Source organism: Choloepus didactylus, chromosome 2 (genome assembly GCF_015220235.1).
Source record: "Choloepus didactylus isolate mChoDid1 chromosome 2, mChoDid1.pri, whole genome shotgun sequence".
In the NCBI taxonomy this organism is placed as follows: domain Eukaryota; kingdom Metazoa; phylum Chordata; class Mammalia; order Pilosa; family Megalonychidae; genus Choloepus; species Choloepus didactylus.
Window position 1 is genome coordinate 73,439,763 of NC_051308.1, and position 20,920 is coordinate 73,460,682.

The 20,920-nt window shown below is 34.1% G+C and overlaps 1 pseudogene; it reads right to left on the minus strand.

Moving 5' to 3' along the window:
- Positions 1-9,499: 9,499 nt before the first annotated feature.
- LOC119511963 lies at positions 9,500-10,231 on the minus strand (annotated as a pseudogene).
- Positions 10,232-20,920: the final 10,689 nt, after the last annotated feature.

Genomic DNA, 20,920 nt, shown 5'->3' on the forward strand with positions numbered 1-20,920 from the left:
GAGTCCAAATTCCATAAGCAGCCAGCAAACTGGCACCTCCAATGAAGGCACTCGATGAACTCCTCAGGAAACAACCTGGCAACTTCAATGAACTCCTCAGGAAATGCTTCACTGGTTAGTCAAAGAAGAAGTGAATGTCATCTCCTTCTTTTCCTTAAAATTTTTCAACTTACTGGATTAAATCCAGCTGATTGAATTCTCTCATTGCAGAAGACACACCCTTCATTGATATAATAAGTCACAGCTGCAGTCAATTGACTGATGATTTAATACACCATCCTTCTGGTTAATTAACCAGCCACAAATGTCCTTGCAGTAACTGTTAGGCCAGTGCTTGGTTGACCAGAGACCTGGACAGCATCACCTGGCCAAGTTGACACATGAACCTAACCATCACAGTGATAAAGTCCTTTGAAGCACATTTAAAAAAGAAAAAAAAATTGATGAAGTCCCATTTACCTATTTTTTCTTTTGTTACTTGTACTTTATAAACTCTAAGAAATCATTGCCTAATACAAGATCCTGAAGACTCTTCCCTACATTTTCTTCTAGGAGTTTGATGATTCTGGCTCTTATCAATTGTTCTTTGGTCCATTTTGACTTGATCTTTGAATAAGCTGTGAAGTATGGGTTCTTATTTTTTTAGCAAATCAAGATCTAATTTTTCCAGCACCATTTGTTGAAGAGACTACTATTTTCCAGTTGAGTAGTCATTGCCACCATGTCAAAAATCAGTTGGCCATAAATGTGGTGGTGGATTTTGGAACTCTTAACTTGATTTATAGATCTATATGTCTGTCCTTGTGCCAGTACTATGGTGTTTTGAATACTGTGTCTTCGTAATAGGTTTAAGATTGGGAAGTGTGATTCCTCCAACTTCATTCTTTTCCAAGAAGGATTTCACTATACATGTTCTGTTACTCTTCCTTATCAATTTCATTTTTGGCTTCTCCTGTTCTGAAAAGATGCTTTTGGGAATTTTGATTGGGATTGTATTAAATCTATGAATTGCTTTGGGTAGGACTGACATCTTTGTGATAATTAGCCTTGCAATCCATGAACAGGGAATGGCATTCCATTTATTTAGGTCTTCTTTGATTTCTTTTAGCCATGTTTTGTAGTTTTCTATGTACAAGTCCTTTACATCCTTGGTTACATTTATTCCCAGATATTTGAATACTCTTGTTACTATGGATGGAATTTCTTTCTTGATTTCTTCTTATTATTGTTCATTGTTTATGTATAGAAACACTGCTGTTTAGGGGGTGCTGATCTTATACCTCACCACTTTGTGAATTCATTTATTAGCTCCAGGAGACTTGCCATGGATTTTTTAGGATTTTTTACATATAGGATCATGACATCTGCAAGCAGGGAAAGTTTTACTTCTTCCTTTCCAATTTGAATACCATTTATTTCTTTGCCTTGCCTACTTGCAGCCACAAGACTTCCAATACAATGATGAACAACAGTGTTGACAGTGGGCATCCTTGTCTTGTTACTGATGTTAGAGGGAAACCTTTCATTCTTTCTCCATTAAGTAGCAGAAAAAGCTGTGGGCTCTTCTTATATATCCTTTATCATGTTGAGGAAATTTCCTTCTATGCCTAGTGTTTTAAGTGTATTTACCATGTACAGTGCTGTATGTTGTCAAATTCCCTTTTTTCATCAATTGAGATGATTATGTTGCTTTTATCATTCATTCTATTAATGTGGTGTAATACATTCATTGATTTCCTTATGTTGAACCAACCTCACGTAGCAGGGATAAATCACAATTGATCATGGTGTATAAATCTTTTAATATGCTGGATGTTGGATTCAGTTTGCTAGTATTTTGTTGAGGATTTTTGCATGTATGTTCATAAGAGATATTGATCTGTAGTTTTCTTTTACTGTGGTATCTTTATCTGGCTTTAGTATAAGGGTGATATTGGCCTCATAGAATAAATTAGGGAGTGTTCCCTCCTCTTCAATTTGTTGGAAGAGGTTGAGCTGAATTAGAGTTAAATCTTCCTGGAGTTTGGTAGGATTCCCTTGTGAAGTCATCTGGTTCTGGGTTTTTCTTTGTCAGGGGGTTTTGATTACTGATTCAACCTCTGTATTAGTAATTGTGCTGAGAGCTTCTATTTCTTCTTCAGTCAAGGTAGGTGCTTTGTGTGTTTCTAAGAATTTGCCATTTCATCTAGGTCATCTAATGTATTTGTTTACAGTTGTTCATAGTATCCTTTTATAGTCCGTTTTATTTCAGTGGGGTCAGTAGTAATGACCCCCATTTTTACTTCTGATTTTCATTATTTGTATACTCTCTCTTTTCTTCTTTGTTATTCTAGCTAAAAGATTTGTTAATTTTATTGATCTTTTCAAAGAACCAACTTTTGGTTTTGTTGAATCTCCCTATTGTTTGCTGTTGTTGTTATGATTGTTTTCTATTTCATTTACCTCCACTCTAATCTTTACTATTTCCTTCCTTCTCCTGCTTTCTGTTTAGTTTGCTCTTCTTTTTCTAGTTCTTCCAGTTTTGAGGTGAGGTTTATGAGAAGAACTTCCTTCTTTTTAAATACACATTTAGAGCTTTAAATTTCTCTCCAAGCACTGCATCTCATAAGCTTTGGTATGCTGTATTTTCATTTTCATTTGCCTTAGGATATTTTCTAAATTTTCTTGTGATTACCATTTTAACCCATTGGTTTTTTAAGAGTATGTTGCTAATTTCCACATATTTGTGAATTTTCCTTTTCTCCCTCTGTTATTGATTGAAATTTCTTTTTCTCCCTCTTGCTGTGATTGGAGAATATATATTTTATGATTTCAACATTTTTGAATACATTGAGACCTGTTTTTGACCTAACATATGGTCTATACTGATGAATGATTCATGTACCCTCAAGAAGAATGTTTTCTACTTTTGTTGGATGAAGTGTTCTTTATGTTTCTGTTAGTTTTTTTTTTTTTTTCATTCTAGTTATTATTGCCTTCCACACACCAGCAGTTCTGTTTTCCTCTTTTAAAATTCTATCTCTTTACTAAGGTTCTCATATTAATCATTCATGTTTTTCTGATATCCTTTAGTTCTTTCTGTGTATTTTCCTTCATTTCTTTGAGAATTTTTAAGATCTTTTTTTCCTAAGGCTTACTTCAGTATATCCACATTTTGTTCTTTTTCATTGTTTTTTTTTTCTGTGCTTTTATCCTCCTCAGTTGTATGGGCCATTATTTATTTCTTCATTTGTCTTGTATTCTTGTTGCACACCATACATTTTAATATTTTAAAATGTTAACTCTAGGATTTATTCTGTGAGATATGTTTCTTGATCTTGTAATCAGCTGGTGATAAAACAGAGACTTTCTTGAACTTCAGCCCCCCTAATGGGAAAGTCTGCCCATGGTAAATAGTGTGTGCAGGGTTTTCCCTGTCTTTCTGGGATTTTGTCCTGTCTTGGTTTTTTGCTTGGTAGTTGTCTTGGAGTTTCACTGTTTATAGGATGTGGTAGTTTAAAACTGTTATGTATATCAGAAAAGATAATGTTCTTTTAATCCATTCCTGTGGGTGTATACCTGTTTTTGATGAGATCTTTTGATTAGGTTATTTCAGTTGAGATGTGACCCACCTCATTCAACAAGGGTCTTAATCCTCTTACTGGAGTCCTTTATAAGAGGATAAAGGACATTCAGAAAATAGAATTTTACAGGAAAAGCCCCAGAGAAGCTGAGAGGAAGCCACTGAATTCACAAACTGGAAGCAATGAAACCTGAAAGAGGAGGACAAGCAGATGTCACCATGTGCCTTGCTATTTGACAGAGGAACCCAAGTTCACTGATAGCTGTTATTTAGAGAAGGTACCATCCTGTTCATGTCTTAATGTTGACATGTTTCATGGTCTAAGAACTGCACGCTTAAAAGTTAATTAATCCCCAGTGTAAAAGCCAGCCCATTTCTGGCATATTGCATTTCATCCATTTTAGCAAACCAAAACACAGGGGTTTGGTTGTCCCCTCTGTTTCCCAGCAGACCGTCTTCCCTCTTTGGAGTGTTTGAAGACAGTAAGCATTTTCCCCAGACTTCTTATTCTCCTTTTGTTATCTTAAGCTTCTTTGCCTGGAGGACAAATTCTGGGGGAAGAGGGTCAAGCCAGATAGGACTTTTCCAAGTCATTCTTTCCCAGCTGAAACAATTCCAGGGGCCCACAAATGGGGCACAGACTGGCTCCAAAGTGCCCTTGGGAGGAGATAATGAAGAGCACCCAGATTTTCATTCACATGGCTCCCCAAAGCTGAACTTTCTTGGCATGCCCAGCAGATCTCAATTCACAAAATAAAAGCCATGATCAGTGACTGGCTGGGCCCACTCCTGGTCTTGGGGAATAGGATTTTATGTCCCCTTCCTTGTCACCAACAAGTTTGCCAGGGGCTGGACCCCATAGTGGCCTGCTATGACAGTGAGGGATGGGTGCCAGTAACCATCACACAGAGAAAACAATTTACTGTTCTTTACCGTAGTTTATCAGCCTCTTCCTCCTGCCCTTCCCTGGATGCTGTACAGTGTTCTTCTGGCCTCCTGCATTTCAAAATAGTCATTTCAGACAGTTTTTGCCTGTTTAATCATTATTGTGGTGGAAGAACTGTGTCCTGGAGTTCCCACAACTCGGCATGTTCCCACGATTCATGGAGACAACCCTCTTTAATATCTGCAATGGAGGGAGAAAGTTTTATAATATTTCTATCCAATCAATATCTCAGTGGTGGGTACTGTCTTTCAGTTATGTTAAGTAGCTTATAAAAAGCACCCTTATGAAAATAACCATTGATTTTTTTTTACATTTGTTGTTAGTCGTTGTCTTTTTGGTCACACAAACAGATGATGAGGGTAGGATTTTTCCACAGACTTAGTGTCTCTGGAAAAAAGATATAATTGCATGTAAAATCAATATATTTCATTATTCCTTAAATTTACTTTATCCTTATCTCAAAATTAAATGACAATTCTACTTCAAAAAATACACAGAACTTTCTCATGTTATTTTCTATGTACTGATTTTACCACTATTTTTCTTCTCTTTCCTTGATATTTTGGAATTTAAAGGCTTATATATAAACATATATGAAAAATTTTTACATTGACATAACAGTTTTGAAACAAGAAATGAAGAAATATCATCTACATATTCATATAAATCGTATGTTAAAATACTAGCACTACTGAGCCTACTACTAATTATTACCATTGTTTTTTCTGCTGTTATTACAGCTATTATTGCCTCTACTACTATACTGATGACAATACAGATTCTATTCATCTATACTTAGTTTGCAATCTTTTTATTGTGAATGAATTTTGAATTTTATCAAATGTCTATTTACAGCTGTTGAAGTGATCATATTATTTGTCTTATTATAATAAACTACACATCTGATTTCAAAATTCAACATATATTCTGGAAGAAATAATTTTATTCACCATTACATTACAATTTTAAATTATTGCTGGAATTAATTTACCTAAATTTTATCTAAATTTTGATTACAAGCATTGCATCATATTTTCTTATAAATTCTCTTATAGCAACATTAGTTTATTATCAAGGACACGCTGAAAATAAGTTGAAAAGGGTTCATTCTTTTTATTTTCTTTTACTGGAAGAGGTTAAGATTGCAGTTATTTCTTCCAGAAATACATAAAATTAAGCATCAGTGAACTATCTATCCTGTTATGGTGTTTTAAATTTTTTGATTACTTTAACATCCATAAGACTATTCTAATTTTCCATAACTTCTTGAATCAATTTTGAAGAATTGTATTTACAAGGAACCTAAGCATTCCATCTAATTTATCCAAATGTATTTCTCAATGTTCTCAAATCTTTTTAATGCCTCTTTGACAGGTGATGGTATCTCCTTAGTTCACATCTGATACTGGTCTTTATTGCCTTCTTTCTTTTCTTCTTCATCTAATTTGATAGAGGTTAATGAAATTTTTAGCTTTTCCAAAGAGACAAAATGTGCCTTTACTGTTTTTCTTTGTGCTTTATTTATGCCCTTCCTTCTAGTCTCTGTGGATTTAAATATATTTTACCAACTACTTCAGAAGGATACTTAGATAATTGAATTTCAGATTTTGTTATTTTAATATGCTCATTTTGGGGATATAAATATCATTCTAAGCAATCTTTTAGCTGCATCCCTCAAGTTTGTGTATGTTGTGGTTCTCTTTTCAATTTAGTTCATGTGTTTTATAATTTTTTGACTCTTGGACTCCTTAGAAGTATATTCCTTATTTTCCAAATATTTGGAGACTTGGAGTTAGATTTTTGCTATCTGATTGATTTCTAACTTAATTCTCTGAGTTCACCCATGCTTTCACTGATTTCAAACCTTTGAAACTTTTTAAGGCTTGTTTTATGACTCAACATGTGATCAATTTTAGCAAATGTCCCATATGCTTTTTAAAAGTACATACCAAAGAGAGGATAATCAATGAGCTCGATTTTTGAAAGTGTTGTGTTCATGTCTAAATCTTTACTGATTGATTTTTTGTTTTTCTTTTTACAATTTCATACTTTTTGGTTTTGTTTTTGTTTCTTAACAAAAATACCATGGCTTATATTTCTGGTTAAAGTATCTGACAAAATCATTCCTATTTTAGAAATCTTATGAGAAGTCTCACGAGAAATGCCATCCCATCCCCCATGCCTCTCAAAAATTTAACTCAAACAAATGTGTATACTTCTGCAAGTGGTGGTTGTTTTCTAATTTGACTGAAATACAAAATAACAAACTAAAATCAGGTGCAAAGTTACAATGTGGTTTTAGCAACCTGCAATATATATATATATATACATGTGTATAAATACATATACACACACACATATATACTCCATATTGATAGGATTACTCTTTCTTAGTATTATAGAAAAAAATTAAACCTAGCTTAAGGACACCCAGTAAAGTCACTAAACAATTATATATAATGACCACACCATAATTCATTACCATAATGAAAATGTACACTGATTAGGAAGTCTTTTACAATTTGTCTTGGCAAAATATGTGGATCAAATCTCTGCTCAGGGTACTCTTCTCAATCCTCAAGATTTAGCTCTAAGCTCTCCCTTCCCAACATGTTTATATGATGATAGACTTGGAATACAGAAATGTGTTTCCTTAGCTGACACCTTTCCTCAGTTTTGTATGCATGCATGTCCAGTGCAGGATTTGTGCAAGCCATATTGGATGAAATTTACAGTCACCAAAAAGACATGTCTCCTCAAAAATTTTGGGGTTTGACTCAATCTACTTTGTTGCTCAGGATCCCAAACACTGAATATGAAATAAGCCCATAGAAAGTAATACATTGCTTGTAAACAAATGAGATGGTGAGGATAAAGTTACTGGTATTTTTAAATCATGTCTGCTTTGAAACATACTTTCTCTGAATCATATATGAGTAAACAGCAACATTACTTGGAAGGTAGCAGTTTCTTAGTCAAACTGTATGTGAAGATTTAAAGTATGCTAATGGAGAGGATGAAAAACAGTCTAGGATGTAAGTTTGGTTGCAAGAATATCTGTACTGGTACCTTGGTGACTTTATCCTGTGCAATCTGGTGTCTGGTAGCATGTCATCGACAGGACATGAAGATATTTTTGACAGTGATGAAATCGTTTCCTGCACAAAAATATTTTATATGCTATAACATGAAATCGATCCTGATTCTGTATCAGCATATTTTTATTAGTGCTCTAAATGGCAAAAGTTCCAAAAGCAAGAGGTCCAAGCATAAGTACATGTTCCTTTTTGAAAGAGGCACATCGTTATACATTATTTTAAAAGGGCTTTGTTCCTTTCAACTTTAGCTTATCTGAGATATTGATTTATAAATCTTGAAAATACTAAAGAGTTAAAATTTGGAGTTCAAGTCCAAGTTTCCATTTCCTTGTGTATTTCTTAGTGAGAAATAGTGTTTTGTGTATTTTCTCAGTGTTTGTTTCAACTATTATTCTGGTTATTATGTTCCACACATAAGCTATTTTTCAAAAAGCAAGTTTAGCTTGAACCCAAATATTGTGGAGCAGAGATGCCAAAACATGTTCCCTCATGCAGGATAGAAATGATACTGTATTTTCTGGGCTATTCTATTCCATGTAAATTGAAGAAAATCTATTAAACTTTAAAAGCAAAAAACTAACTTAAACATTTCTTTGTTTAAAATATCAATACACAAGTACTTTAATTTAGGTACAAGAAGTAATTTAAGATAAATTTTAGGCTTATTTATATTCAAGGGTTTATTTGATCCTTTCACATTTTTGTGATTAACTTTAGTTTCATTGACATTCCTTCACTGCTTTACATAATTCTATGGTTTTAGTTCCCAAAAGTACCCAACTAATAGGATAAAAATTTTAATCAAATATTAAATTTCTTGTTTAAAGTTGCCAGTATTTTGTTTTGTTTTGTTTTTACCAAATATGCAATAGTTTTGATTGCCTTGACTGAAAAAATCAATTGACTATCATGTTGCATGTTTATTTAAGTAGAGTAAATGAAAACCCCTCAGGAAATTGTTGAAGGTATGCTCTTGCCTTACTTGATTCAATATGCCCAAGACTGTCAATCTTTTTCTAAGCTCTACTTTATTACTAATAACAACTTTGGTTTTATACTCTGATGACTTCAGTAGTTGTACATATACTTACACTGAACTAAAACCTACACTTATTCTATATGTTTGTTCCAAGGAATTCTTTTCCATAGCAAAATCTAAACCAGGTGCAATTAAAAAATACATTTCTTGGTTCCCTGAATTGTATAATCTCAGAATGTTCTTTATTGTTTACTGACATTTGCAAATAAAACTTTCTGACATGTAAAAACATGCATATGATACTATATTACACACAACAAAAATTAGACCTCTCAAACAGCTAAATCTAAATACTCCCTACATAAAGTAGTATGAATTCTAGGGTGTTGTGTTCAAATATGTGCTTTAGCAGTACTTAAATATTTCAATGTATTATTTCATAACTTATTTAATTATTAACCTGTGTGCAATCATTTCTGCAACTGCTTATCTTGTAACATAGGCCTTGTTATACTGTTTGTCATACTTCCTCTTAGCTGGGCTTTAATTAAAAATGGTTTTAAAAATTGTTTTATCGAGGTCCAAAATTGCTACTTGCCCCTAGAGAACAAAGATGCTTCACTGGCTACACAAAAAGGGAAATCAATTATAAAATATCAGCATACAGCAGGTGAAATAACAGTTTATGTAAGAGACCTATTTACCTGAAAGCATTTAGAACTCAATGCTAGCAATTAGGAGCACATCTATAGGGCTGCTTATGGAAATCTTAAGTAAGCCATAAAATCCATTTAGTTACAAGAAATTAATATTCTCTTTAAAAGAAAAGAACATTATCACTCTCCATATGGCACTTAATATATACTTACATACTACAGAAACACAGTCATCTTCCAATTCCAAGGAAATGTTTGTTAAAATAACAGGTTCCAAGGTAACCTTTCAAGCCAATCCCACAATCTAACCTTCTGTTTTGCATTTTCTGCCATTGCTTCTGAAGTCTCAGGATCACAGTTACCAGGTTTTTCTACAATTCTCCCATAAAACCTGAAATATCTTAATATTTGAAGATAATCTTCTGGTATTCTCTGTTTAGCACGTCCAACAAATCTCACGTTCTTATGTTTTTGTCTTCCTAGCCATCAAAGTAGTCAAATAAAAACCATCAAAACCTAAAAACATAGAATTTAAAGTGAGATCTCTGCATTCAGCATCATTCTGCCAGTCAGTTGTGAATTCTACCTCAGCGTGTTTTCCATCAGCGATGACATCAATCTAGAGTGTAGTATTCCAGTTTTCTTCATGAAGCCTGTCAGTAACTGTCCCATGCTTTCCTCCTTTGTTGTTTATCATACGAAAACCAGCAAACAGAAACATCTTCACTTGAGGACGAGTAGCAGTGGCAGCAAAAGCCACATCTTGAGGCTTTACTTCAATAAATCAATTCCTCACAGTTCCTCCTGCTATTCTTAATTGAGGATTTTCTTTGACAGGTAATTCTGTCAGACTCTTCGATCCTTCTGTAAAGAGCAATTGGAATTCTGCAGACTCCAACTTCATTGCAAATAGATATTGTTTGAGAAGGCAAATCTACTCCATCTACAGCTCAGTAAAGGCCTATGCCAGGGATACGGGTACCTCAACATCTGGAAAGTCACCAACCATACATCCAGACCACTTGGGAAGGAACAACCAACTCGGTTTCCTTTCACCTCTGCCCTGCACGAGAGCCTCGTTCCCACTTTAGTTGCCTGAGAGAAAAGGCCTGGAAAGACACTCTGGGGTCCGGCCCGGAGGAAGGGAAAGTGCTCCAGGGACCCCAGGTGGATCAGCGCACTGTCAGCACCGACGAGATCGGTTTACTCGCCCCTCCGACCTCCGGAATGACCTCTTTGCCCCAGAGCCGGAGGGGACCGTCTCTCGCTGCACCTGCCCTTCCACAGTCACCCCCGGACGGCTGCGCGTGGGCCCCCTGGTGGGCAGGGACGTCCCCACAGGCCACCATCACTGTCCTCCCCTGCGGCATGACCTCCACGCGCCCCCTTCCTGATTGATTTTTATGTGCTTGAGAAATGCATATCAAAAATCTCCCAATTTGCTTTTAGACTTATCTATTTTTCTTTTACGATTGTCAATTTTGTTTTGCTATTTTGAAAACTGTTTTTGGCTGCATGAAGATTTAGAGTTTTGATGTTTATGTGTAGATTTACTACTTTGTCATTATGCAGTGTCTCTGTTTACCTCTAATATTGTTATTTGCCTTAATAACCACTTCATATTAATTTAGCTGCCCTAACATTCTGTTTTTTAGGTAAGTGACTGTGCACCATAAATTCTATACTTTTACTTTCCAGCAGTGTTTGTTTTTATAGGTAGGATGTCTAATGTAATCAGTCTAGAATTTTATTGTTGGATTATCCAGGTTGACAATTTTAGATTTTTATATAAAAATGAAAAAATATAATTTTAAAATCTACTATATTACATTTGTGCCACTCTTTTATTGAGCTCTTCTTTCTTGCTTTCTTTTGGGTTAATAAAATAATTTAATATTAGATTTTCCCCTAAGATTTCTTTTAATATCTGATCATTCTCTTTCTCTCGTCTCCTTCTAGAACTCTAATTCATGCACATTAGAGCTCTTTACTGTGCTATATATATCTCTTACATGCTTTTATGAATTTTAAATCCTTTCTGTTTTTTCTGTGCTTACTACTGGGTATTACTCTTTTCCAGTTTGCTAGCTCATTCTTCTCCTGGGTCTATTATATTATTTATATTCCAGCTGTTATTTCTTAGTTCTCCTCATTTCTTACTCAGTTCTAGAATTTCCATTTGTTTTATCTATATTTTATAGAATAAAGTTCTCCAAATCAGCAGTCATTTTCTCAAATGTGTATTTTAAACTAGATATCTGATAATTTCAATATATTAATGGCATTTAGGACAATTTATACTACTTTTTAGGTTTGTTTTTGTTCGTGTGTTCCTGTTTCCTGGAATGTGTGGTTGTTACATGCTGGTCATTTTGTATGAAATGATATATATAGCAGTCATGAATAATGTTACCTACTTCCAAAGAATATTTAGGTTTCTTCTGCAAACTGTTAGAATATAGATAGATTATCTTGATCTTTTCAGAGACTTGGATGATTCACAAATTTATCAGTAATTACATTTAAGACTAAGATTGTCAGACTGGAATATACAGCACAACCAATATATAGCCGGTTTACAAGAGGTACTCCTTAAGTATAAGGACAAAGAAATATTTAAAGCAACAGTTCAAGGCTTCATATTTTGTCAAGAGTTTAGGTTTCTTCATGCTTACATAAGAGCAACACTAGGAATTTGAACTGAAAGGTTCAAACTGGTATTTATGGGATCTTTCCTCTTTGGAAAACATAAATTGAATTTTCTTTTCTGACCCCATGTGATTGCTTATAGCCAATAATAGACTTATTTGCCTTTTAGCCCTTTACTTGATGCTTTCTGCTCTGCTTTTCTCTCTCTGGCCCTTCATCACTTAGGAAATGTGTCTACAGTGAGAGAAAACGGTCTCACTTCTCTTTAATTACCTTTTTTTTTGAGCTATTGCTCCATCAAGTTCTGGTAGCCACAGAAACTATAACTTCCACAAATGTGTCCCCATTTCTGTAATACTACAGAAGGTTTGGAGGCAACATATTTTGCTGGGACCATTGGCCCAATCTGTTTAGAATTCTGGAAAATTGTTGAGATAAAAATTGAAACAAAATGTCAGATTTGTCTCAGTTCATTTCCCCTAAATCCTGTAACCTGGACCTTAAATCCTTCCTGCTTTGGCTGTTTTCCAGTGCCTTCACACTGTTTGTGTTGTATTTTTAGTTTTTCTTTGCAGTAGGATTTGTTTGATAAAAGCTACTATCAGAAGTTGGAGTAGATAAATTTTTAGTGATTAAACCAGAAGTAAAATATTTTTGATAGAAATAACAATAATTCCACATTCATAAGAGTTTGCAGACACTCCTTCATTCACTCTTATCATTCTTTCAGAAGTACAGAGGAATAATAGATGAATCTGAAATTAATTCATAATTTTCCTGAACAATTTGTTTCTGGTGTTAGTCTCCATTTTATATTTATTAAATGTGTTTTCAACTGCAGTTCTAAATCTGCATTATTTTGGTGATATTTTTCAGAGTTTTCAATCTAAAATAAGTCAGTTCACTATATGTTTACTCCTTTGAATGAGGTCAGTGAAACATAAGATTCTATTTCTGATATGTCACCTTGCCCTACGGGGAACTTGACCTATTCCTTTGTATAGATGAAAGATGGATTATGGATGAAATCTCATACACTGAATAAGTCTCAGTCATTAAGTAGAACCACTGAATTTCTGTTTTGATAATAATTTGTTAATACAGCCAAACCTTTTTATTCTCCCCAGTCAGGTCCCCTGGCAGGGATCCTGGAGATTATAAAATGGTGTTCACTGCTCCTCTAAAAAAGTTTAACCTTGATCTATACCCCTCAAATACACAAATCTATTTGATTATGGATAAAATATGAAATATCTATGAGAGTTAAAACAATAAAGATTCTAGAAGAAAACATAGTGAAAGTTTCTTCATGACCTTGGAGTACAGAAAAATTTTTTCAACTGGATAGAAAATGCATTAAACATAAAAGAAAAAAAATACAAAGTGTAATTTATTAAAATCAGGAATATCTCTTAATCAAGGAATACCATTAACACAGTAAAAATTTTCCCACTGCATGTATCTGCCAAAGCACTCATTTAGAGGTGCATTTAAGAAAAATCCCCATAAGTCAGTAAAAACAGACAAGAACCCCACTTTGATAGGGCCAGAACCTTAATCAGCCACTTCTAAAGCAAAGATATTCACAGTAAGTATTGCATTCATCATCATGGATATGAAAATTAATTAAAACTGCCATGAAACCACTGCAGACTCACAAGAATGATGAAATTTAAAAGACTGACCATACCAAGAGTAGGTTAGAATGTGGAACAACAGAAAATCTCCTGCCTTTCTGGTGATAGTGTAAATTGTCTTAATCACTTTGACAACTGTTTGGTAGTATCTACTATTGATAAGCATATACCAGTCTCAAATCAGGCAGTTCCAAACCTGTGCATATGCTTATGTTTTAAGAAATGCATATATCCTCGATAAAATTAGAAAAACATTTCAAAAGTTTTATTCTTAATAGTCAAACTTGGCAGCGGCCCATATTTCTTTCACCACAATAGATAAATTGTGACATACTGTATTTTCCCAGTGGACTACTGCAGACTAATAAAGACTACTGCTATATGTAAAGACATGACTGAATCACAGATACCTTGTGTTGAGTGAAAGAGGGCAAGCACAAAATAGTACTGCAGGATTCCATTCACATTAAACCAAACAAAAGTTAACATTAATTGACAGTTTTAATTGTCAAAAGTGGTTACCTTAATTTGGTATATTAATAATGGAAATATCTAAATATATTATATAGCAACTTGATTTGGGTAGATTTTACTCTGGTGTCTATATCTACATCTATCTGTCTATTATTGAAATGCACAATTAAAATTTATTTTATGCACTTTACTTCATTTTCAATCACAAATTAAAGAAAAACTGAGAATCATATTTATTTTGAAGGCAGTGAAAAAGTGTGAAATGCCTTAGTCACTTTAGTAGGCTCTCCAGTGACCATCAGAAGTAAAAAATAATGGGGTGGTTCCTTTCCTTCACTCCTTTTATGCCATAAAAGTGCCTGAATTATTGATGACCTCAGTGCCATGGGCAGGCAGGAGGGTGAGAGTTCAATGTGTGTATTGCCTTTGGTATTTTTTGCTCTATAAATGTAAACATTTTCATTCATAATGTGCTGGGTAAGATTAGGAAGAATTGGTCTATATCACTCACTTTTTCATTTGCTTATTTTTTGGTGAATCAAGTGTTTAATGCTTATCTTGTCAGATGTATGGGTGAGTCAAGAAGAAGAGAAGAAAGCTGGATATAATTTATATAATTGATTTGTTCTACAGAAATAATATTGAAGGTCTGCAAATCTGGCAGGCTTTTGTGGACTTCTCAGCAGAGTTGCTATTTATAGTTCAGCAAAAAGTTGTTAACCTTTCAGTTAGACTATCATTTTACATTGGGGAAAACAGTACAGTAATGGCTACACTGGATCAGAGATAAATAATGCAAACAAGGAAAAATTCCCTGGGGAATTCCAGTTTTATTTGTTGAAATTTGGAAGGAAGATAGATTTTCTATAGAATTGGTAGCTTTAAGAGATGTTTTTAACAACATTTTGGATAAACACAGATTATATAAGATGATAAATAGGGAAAGTCTGGGCTTATATGGAGGCATTGGGATTACAATAGAAGGAATTGGACTGAAAATAAAAATGGAAATGAGTAAATGAGGGGTGGTTTATAGGTAGAGTGTGGGAAGAAAAAGGGAACACAATGATCCTTCGTTTCAGTGCCATTTGAAGATCATTTCCCCAAAATATATGAAAATGTATTAATATATGTAGCAAAAGTCAACTCAATTATATGTGTGCTTGAATATAAACTCATTTCCCTATTTTCCCATTAGCTTCAATAAAATATATTCTAAATTTCATATAACTATTAATAATGAATTGCAATTTACATTATGTTTGAGATTTAATATTATAAAATTTCATATAAGTTTTGTCTTTTAGGCCTTGGATCACTTTTATATTTTCATTTAAAAGATGTATTTCTTTGTGCTACTCTAAACTTTATGGTCAGATAGAGCCTAGAGATAATAGGAAATATTTTTATTCCCTTTAGAACAACTGTTACAAGAAATAGGCAAAACTATTATCTAATAAAATTAAAACCCAAGAAGTCTCAAAGTAGAATGCTCAAAAATTATTTAAAATCCCAGTTGTTCTATTTTATAAAATTTATTGCAAAGACATTCTATGGCTTGGAAAATACAGAACAGTGCTAACAAGAAAATGAAAGTCACAGCTTTACAAATCAGAGTTAATAAGTGTGAAATATTTACAAGATATGCACATACACTTTCATCTTTGGCTATTATATCTTCTTTCAAAAAAAGATGTACAACATTAAGAATATATTTTAGGATTTTAAGTAACCTACCTTGCTAACCTATTATTACTTATCTATCCACCGTACAGCTACTGTACTTTGTAGAGAATTGGCGTCTCATATTTATTTAACAAATCCCCCAATTTTAGGAATTTTTAATCTCCAATTTTTTGACATTACAGACACTGAATTGTCCATGTTTCATATGGAGTGCTTTTCTTGTATTTTTATGCCAATAACATAGTATTTTAACTGTGAAGTGACTTCAAATTAAAATATACCTTTTCAATAATATTTTTGGTAAGAAAATAAACTTGTTTTGACTAACATGAAGAAATATTTGTTTTCTGCTATCCTCTATTTTTTTTTTCACCATTACCTAGTGTGCTGGTTTAAATCTGTTATGTATCCCATAAAAGACTATGTTCTTTTAATCCACTCTTATGGGGGCAGACCTATCGTAGGTGGGATCTTTTGATTAGGCTGTTTCCATGGAGATGTAACCCACCCAACTGTAGGTGGGACCTATTGATTAGATTATTTCCATGGACATGTGACCCTGCCCATTCAAGGTGGGTCTTAATTATTTTTACTGGAGTCCTTAAAAGAGCTCAGGGAGAAAGAGAGAGCTCAGATCCTATACAGACCCACACACTTGGAGATGCAGACAGAAAGACATTTGGAGATGCTAAACTAAGAGATGAAGCCTAGAATTTGCCCCAGAGAAATGAAGTGTGAATCCACAGGTGCTTAAAGGGAAAGCCACTAGAATCAGAAGCTAAAGCAATGCAACCTGGGAGCAAGGACCAGCAAATGCCAGCTATACGTCTTCCCAGCTGGCAGAGGTATTCCGGATGCTATCAGCCTTTTTTCAGTGAAGGTATCCTCTTGTTGATGGCTTAGTTTGGACACCTTTATGGCCTTAGAACTGTAAATTTGTACCTCAATAAATCTCCTTTATAAAAGCCAGTCCAATTTTGGTATTTCGCATTCTGGTAGCTTTAGCAAACTGAAACACTTAGTGTAACTATTATTAAATTAGTACTTTGATAAATTTCATTGGACATACACATGTGTGTGTATTTGTATAATTCCATACTTACATTTTTAAAGATACATTTCAATTTTAGATAAATCTCTTTGATTCATTTGTAGTGTATGTACTACATGCTGCAAGGGAAAGATTCTATTATTAATTAATAAAAATGGACTTAGTTTTTACTTCTGTTTTGAAAGGTGACTTTCTATTCTTATGTATCTTCCTGTGCAAGGTTGATGCTACTTAATTTATAGTAGTTCAGTAATACATTTAAATATCTCATAGCTCAATGGGTAATTATTAAATATTAAATTTTATATACTCTCCAATTAGTAAAAACAAAAATATAAAAAGGAAAAGAAAGTGGCAAGGCAAAAGGGATCAGAAAGAAAGAAAGTAATTGGGAAATAAAAGAAGAGATCTGCAAGGGACAAAAAGAAAAGCAAAACAGTGAAGTTGAGACAGAATAGAGTCAGAAATAAGGAGCTGGTTCTGTGGAGAACAAGTTACAAAGATAACACAAAATAAAATCTTTGATCAAACCATGTTTATCTGAAAGATGTAGAGAAGGTTGGCAGTGAGAATTAATGAGAAAAGATTTAAACGTTATCCTTTTGAGATAGATAAAAACATTAGACACTAGACAGATTAATTAACATTGGTAATAGATGTGTGAAAAACATTTCTATTGTACACCAATTTATCTTGTTCCCTTCCCCTTGTAAGCACATGGGAGGTATGCACCTCCCCACTCCATTGACATTAGGTGTGATTATGTAATGTGTTTTAGTCGGTGAAGCATTTAGCACTTCTAGATGGAACCATTAAAGATCTTGTGGGTGATTCTACAGTTCTGACTTTTCCAGCAATAGTGATCATAAAGTGAGTTTGATGTGGAGATAGTGGAATCACAAAGTCAAAAATATCTGTACAGTGACCACATGAAGGGCAATTGCCCTGGAAAGTGAACAAAACGCAGAGCCTTGAAAGATTTTTTTATGGGCAAAAAATTAAGTTGTGCTAAGCCATTGAGTTTCTGCTTCATTATGGCTAGCATGACTAATAAACACAGAAAATTAAATTGCTTATGATTATGGCAATGTAATATTACTTTAAACTGTGAAATGATTTCAAATTAAAAATGTCATTAGAGTAATAATATTTTGCTAAGAAAATAACTATGTTTAGTCTAATGTGAAGAAATGCTTGTATTTTGCTATCCCCCATTACCTACTTTTTTTTATTTTTTATCTATTGTAACTATATTAATGGTTCTTTTACTGTATGATTGCACATATCATATGCTATAGCATATAATAATTCATTATCAATCTAATGGAATCAAAGTAATATTTTAACAAGTTTTCCTAAGGTTTAGAAGTTTAAAAATTCAACTTTATATGTTCACACAAACTAATTTAAATATTGAGAAATAACATTACTTGAGCTATATTTCAACTGAGCAATTGATGAACCAAAGTTAATTCATTAATTTACAGTCAGTATTAAAAGTGGCAAACATCCTGAAACACTCAAGTATTCTTCCTTGCAGGAAGCCAAAATTATCATTATGTTTTATTAGGAGCCATAATATCATTAAGAGAAATCGGGAAGAATTTAATCATTTTAAAGTATGAGTATAGGATACTTCTAAATCAACTAAGGCATGGGATTATAAAGTATAGTAGAATACTTCTAGATGATGTATATCTTTGCTGAATGGTGCAAAAGTCATACTGAAAAAACCCAGCTCATTGATCACATTTATTTTATAACTTCAAAGAAACCCTTTAACCTTTAATAAATATGTTAATATCTTTCTAAGTAGGTGATGTATAGATTATTCTTGATTACAGTCCTTAGGGACATTGATTATATTGGAGTATACCTCTTGGAAGGCAGCATTGCTTGTGACCTACTTCCTCTGTATTTTTCTTTAACCAGCTTTCCTTTAACCAACTTCAATATGACAACAATCTGAGCCCTCTATTATGATAGCCAGATTACTGAGCACCTCTAGAGAAAGCACAACTAGGTCTTCAGTAATGCCCCAAGTTTACTGCAAGATGAAACTCTTCAACTACCTCTAATATCTCATTCATTAGTTATCCCAACACCTGTTCAAATTGTTTTCTTGCCCCTTTACCTTCAGAAAGATGATTATAAACCCCATTACTTAGAAAATATCAAGACCCACCAATATTTGCCATTTATTCCTTATTGCCCATAATCTCTACCCATCCTTCTCAACATCTCCTTTCTGGTTCACAGGAACAGACATACATCTTCATATTCATTGTTAACTCTCTATATCTCTCAGTATTCTATGATGATTTATGAAATTAATAATCCTCTGGATTTTCAATTTATCAACTACTCCTTCTATACTAGAGCTTAACTTTTAGGTTATAAGTATATTTAAATATCACCTCCTAAACAGTAAATTAAAGAATAAAAAAAAAAAATAAACTCTAGTTCTTTATTATCTGTGGTGGCTTGGAGTTATGTACCCTAGAAAAACATGTTCTTAATCTTAATCTGTTCCTGTGAGTCTGAACTGATTGTAAATAGGATCTCTTGGAGATGTTATCATTAGTTAAGATATAGATCAATTGAATCAGGATGGGTCTTAATCTAGATTATTGGAGTCCTTTCTAAGTAGAGTGAAAGTCAGACAGAAAGGAAGCCACAGGGAGCAGCAAGAAGCTGGCAGTTAGTGGAACTGAAGAGAAATGAGAAGATGCTGCCATGTGCATTGTCATGTGACAGAAAAGCCAAGGACCAAAGACAGCTGCCAGCCAGCACTGGAATGCCACAGTCTTCTGGGAGAAAGCACCACCTTGCTGATAACATTGATTTTGGACTTCTATCCTAAAACCTTGAGCCAATAAATTCCTGTTGTTTAAGCCAATCTGCTGTATGGTATTTATTTCACCAGCTGGGAAACTAAAACACTAGCTTTCATTTTCTACCCAAATTTCTTGAAAGAAAAATATACCTATATGTTCTATCTCCAGTTCGTTACCTATAATTCTTCTCTCAAGCCCATTGCCATTTCTAACTCTGGCTTAATAAATCATAGGAACTGTTCTAGCTAAAATGACTGGTGGTCCACATCTGATCAAAACAAGTAGACAAGCTTGATTCTTATCTTATTTGATCTTTTTATGTTGAACAAACTGTTCTTAAATTTCACTTTACTGTTGCTTTTGTGACACTTATTTCAGACCTTTTTATCCTTTCATATATTGTTGCCTCTCATTAGTTTTTCCATGTTGTATTTTTACTCAGTTCATCCCTTAAATATTGATGTAACTCATACATTCATCTTCAGATCTCTGAACTTCTCACACTATTTACTTACTTATCTAACTTCAGCAAATTCAACACTGATAACTTAAATGGTATCCCAAATTTCTACATCATGGTTATTCTCTTATGTATGACCTTCTATTGATATTTATTCCCTTAGTTTATTCATTTGATGAGTATTTATTGAGGGCTTACTAAATGCAAGGCAATAATTTATGACATGGCAATACTCTGGAAACCAAAACAGAAGCTGCCTCTAACAAAATGTATGTTTCTGTTTTCAAAGGCTTACTAGTGAACATGGTGTCATAAGACATCCCCTGATGAAATCTCCCCAGAGATTCAGTGAATAAAAGGACAAATCCCACTTGCTTAAAATTCTGGAGGACAGTAGAGACTGGAGAGGGACTCCATAAATACTGAAGTGAAGAAAAAGACAAATACCAGATAGGAAATTGCTGTCCCAGAATGCCAGTCCCACTCCCTGCCCTCATTCAGTTCTCCAAAGCTTGGGAGTCCCTCAGAGACAGAGAGCTGGATCTCTCCCTACCACTGTGGTCATAGACTTATGAGCCACTCATAGGAGTGTGCTAGAACCCCATGCATATCCAGGAACCAGGTCCCAAGTCTGCAGAGACCCAGAGTGGAACACAAGCCACATGGGAGTGCCACATGTGCATGGGTCCCTGGGGGGCAGGGGGAAAAGACATGGCTGGAAAGTGGTGCACTCAATCCAGTTTCTTTTGGTTAAACCATCTAAATGCAAAATGGACTTTTCTGGAGTGACCTACCTCTCTGGATTGCCCCCATCTAGTTCCCAGGATGGGATACCCTAACAGAGAAGAGAAAAAAGCCAAAGGCAGAGAAACCTCAGGTAGAGGG